This window comes from Mastomys coucha, unplaced genomic scaffold (genome assembly GCF_008632895.1).
Source record: "Mastomys coucha isolate ucsf_1 unplaced genomic scaffold, UCSF_Mcou_1 pScaffold17, whole genome shotgun sequence".
Taxonomy (NCBI): Eukaryota; Metazoa; Chordata; class Mammalia; order Rodentia; family Muridae; genus Mastomys; species Mastomys coucha.
The window spans coordinates 29,788,341-29,792,554 of record NW_022196899.1 but is presented as its reverse complement, the minus strand read 5'-3'; the positions used below and the strand labels follow the sequence as shown (position 1 = coordinate 29,792,554).

Here is a 4,214-nt window from a genome sequence, read left to right as displayed (position 1 = left end):
TTTTATGGGCCCTAGTCTCCCCAGTGGGATGGTGGAGATAATTGCTCCTGGAGAATTTGGGAGTTTGGAGGGCCTTTGGGTCCCCTGGGTGAGCGTTTCCCAGTTGTCATTGCTCTAGGTTGTAAGCATACATGCCCAGTGACCCAAAGGAGAGCACAGGCCCAGATTGAGGGACTCTTCTAGCCAGCTGTGGATGTATTTTGGTACTGGGCCAAGGGACTAGATTTTTTTTTTTCTAGTGAAGCACCGTGTGTCTCAGTTTTTAAAAAATGTTGGCCATGGATTAAATAATTTTTAAAATGAGAAAAAAAAAAGAAAATCAATTTCTTACTTACATAGATTATTCTTTACCCTTGCATTTGTTAATTTTCAACACAACTCATGCTCCTACAATGTTGTTATGGCAAAAAGCACCTCTCATGTGGATACATTCTAGGATATCTCCTAAACGTAATATCTTGCCATATTATGAGGCTGTAGCTCACATGATCGTGCTTGGTAGAAAGCGAGCACTGACTTATATTGGCAAAGAGCCAGATGTTATCATTCAGCCTTTTACTTTAGATCAAGATTCCTGGTTAAAACAGCATAGCACAGACTGATTGCTTGCTCAGATAGGATTTTGGGGAATTATACATAATCATTATCCACAGGATAAACTGATAAAGTTCTTAAATGTGCATGAAATGATATTTCCTAACATGACTTTTTTACAGCATTTGAGTAATGCCCTTGTGATATTTACTGATGGTTCCTCTAAAGGACGAGCTGGATATCTTATGAATAATCAACAGGTAGTCATAGAAACTACTGGTCTCTCAGCTCAGTTAGCTGAATTAACAGCAGTATTAAATGTGTTTCAGGCTGTGACTGATGCTTTCAATCTTTTCACTGATAGCCTATTCGTGGCACAGTCAGCTCCTTTATTAGAAACATGTGGTACATTTAATTTTAATACTACAGCAGGATCCTTATTTTCACAATTGCAAAATATCATTCTTGCACGAAAAAATCAGTTTTATATTGGTCATATACGAGCTTATTCTGGTCTTCCTGGACCATAGGCTGCAGGTAATAATTATATTGACAGAGATCTTGTAGGAGAAGTCTTAGTTTCAGATCCTGTTGCACTAGCTAAACAGGATCATAATAAATTCCATCTTTCTAGCCATACCTTAAGACTTAAACATAAAAATTCCAAAGAGCAAGCAAGAATGATTGTAAAACAATGCCCTAATTGCATTATTTTATCTTCAGTTCTGCATTTAGGAGTAAATCCAAGAGGCCTTATGCCTAATTGTATGTGGCAGATGGATATAACTCATTATGCAGATTTTGGAAAGTTTACATATATAAATGTCTGTATTGACACTTGTTCAGGATTTATATTTGCTTCCCTGCATAAAGGAGAAGCCTCTAGAAATGTATTTGATCATTGTTTACAAGCCTTTAATGTTATGGGCATACCTAAAGTCATTAAGACAGACAATGGACCAGCTTACTCTGGCAAAAATTTTATGTCATTTTTTAAAGGATTTGACATCAAACATAAAACTGAAATTCCTTATAACCCAATGGGCCAAGGAATTGTTGAACGTGCACACTGCACTCTTAAAAACTGGCTTCTTAGCTGGGCAGTGGTGGCACACACCTTTAATCCCAGCACTTGGGAGGCAGAGGCAGGCAGGTTTCTGAGTTCGAGGCCAGCCTTGTCTACAGAGTGAGTTCCAGGACAGCCAAGGCTACACAGAAAAACCTTGTCTCGAAAAAAACAAAAAACAAACAAACAAACAAAAAACTGGCTTCTTAGAACTAAAGGAGGGGATCTGTATCCTCCTAGATCTTCAAAGGCACACCTTGCCTTTGTGTTATTTGTTTTGAACTTCCTGCAGACTGACATCAAACGTCAGTCCACTGCGGACCAACACTGGCATCCTAACACTTCAAGTTCGTATGCCATAGTAAGATGGAGAGATCCACTCACTAATACCTGGAATGGCCCAGATCCTATTTTGGTTTGGGACAGAGGGTTTGTGTGTATTTTTCCTCAGAAAAAGGATGGACCGCATTGGCTTCCTGAAAGATTAATATGCCAGGTGGTCTCAGGTCCACAGCCTTCTTAGTAAATGTGCTTAAACACACTGCTGAAAAGTCTTTTTTTCTTTTTTCTTTTGTTTTTGAGATGACAGCTTTTTCTGTCACTCTGGAATTGCTTCTGCCCAATTAATTCAAAAATTTGCTTGCCCAAAGCTAAATGAACAATTCAATTTCACTTGTTCATGGCCAGAGCTAAGGCTTCTTTACCTCTGCAGTTTTTAGCATTCTAAAAGGCTAGTGCAGTCCTGGAGATGCTAGCCTGAAGTTACTAATTTGCATTTAAATTGAGGCCTGTTCTCTAGGTAAAGGTTCCCAGAGTCAGAGCTGGTATTTTGCAACTCAATCAGGTGCATACTCATCTCCAGCACATTGGCGCTCAGCTTTACAAGAACTTCAGAGAAGGCTGTTTTCAGAGAGACTGTGGCAGCTTTGTGGACATTGCAGGTGTTAAAAGCATGTCTTGGCAAGAAGGTGCATTTTGAAAACCTGTGTTCTATGAGCTAGGTCTCTAGCAAGTAATCAACCTAAGGCAGGGGCACATGCCGAGTGAATGTGTGTGTGTGTGTGTGTGTGTGTGTGTGTGTGTGTTTATAAAAACATGAAATGAGTCCGGTTTGTAGAATTCAAACTAGATGTACAAGTTGCCCAAAGACAGGTAAGATATTTGCAAGTACATATTATAATACAGGTGAGATTCATCAAGGCACTATGAAAATTCCTGTGCAGGACTGTGATGTATGATTATGCCTTAGTCCTGCTATTTTCTAAATAAAAAGGGAAGAACTGTTACCTCCTCCCTTCAGCTCAGCCATCAGACTCTGGAAGTATCTGCCTGGAGGCTATCACCTCCAAGTATTTACATTATAATTCATAACTGTAGCAGTATTGAAGTAGAAGTAAAATAATTTTATGGTTGAGGATTGCTACAACATGAGGAGCAGTATTAATGGGTTGCAGCATTCAGGGGGTTGAGAACCACTGCTTTAGGCTATTATAGAAGGTACCTACTGTCTGGCAGTGATGGGGCACATCCTTAATCCCAGCACTTGGGAGGCAGAGGCAGGTGGACATCTGAGTTCGAGACAAGCCTGGTCTACAGAGTGAGTTCCAGGACAGCCAGGGCTAAACAGAGAAACTGTGTCAAAAAAAAAAAAAAAAAAAAAAAGGTACGTACTACCCACCAAGCTCTCAGGGAGTAGCCAAGCCTTGACTTACAATCTTTCCAGTGTCTGCAAGGATTTGATAGCTATCAAAAGGATAGCTATGGAAGAGTAGGTCATGATCTGAGGCAGGGGCTGAGTGGGGAACTCCAAAACATTTTGCTTCATTTCTTAGTCAGGTATGGGCTCAGTCCTGAAATTAGTGAACCCTGTCTCAGTCAGGCATAGCATGTCTCCTTAAAGGAATATGGAATACTGAATGGACCCTGAAGAGATGTAGTAGATCTCTTGAGGAAGGCAGCTATGCAGTAATCAGGACTCTGCACTGAAGCAGAAGATTCTCCTTTTCTTTGTTCTGTCTTTTCTTGGTATCATCCTGGGACTGAGTGTGTGTGACCTTCATGCTCTTAAAGGGCTCCCTTTGGTTATGTGAATAGAGGTGAGTCACCATGTATTTAAACATTTTCCCTGTAGCTGTGATCAAACACCTAAGAGGGCTTTATTTAGCTCCCAATTGCAAAGAATTCAGACTCCCACAGAGGGGATGACACAGTGATGGACCACCATGACTTGTGCTTCTGAGCAGGAAGCAGGAACCTGCCAGCACTTAAGCTCATTTTATTTTTTGTCCTCTTTAATTTTCAGTCTAGGACTGCATATTTTTAACCTATGCTGACAACACAGGGCAGTCCTATTCTCTCAGCTAGTTCTCTCTCTGGAATCATTCACACTGAAATGATAAAAGGTGAGCTTTGCCAATGCCTAGACATTTCATAATCCAATCAAATTTAAACAACATGGACAGATGGAGTTCCACCTCATTCCTATGCTATCCTCCCACATCTTGTCTTCTGCTATTAGAAGAAGCCATCATCTTGGCTGTTCTAAATTGTGCACAGCTCAATGATTAGAAAAGATGGGAAGGGAGGAGTGTGTAGCTTTGGGCTTTGTGGGTTC

The 4,214-nt window shown here is 40.6% G+C and overlaps 1 pseudogene; it reads left to right on the top strand.

The window, feature by feature from the left end:
* The window catches only part of LOC116094903, a 1,634-nt pseudogene extending 907 nt beyond the window's left edge, over window positions 1-727 (top strand).
* The last annotated feature ends 3,487 nt before the right edge of the window (window positions 728-4,214 follow it).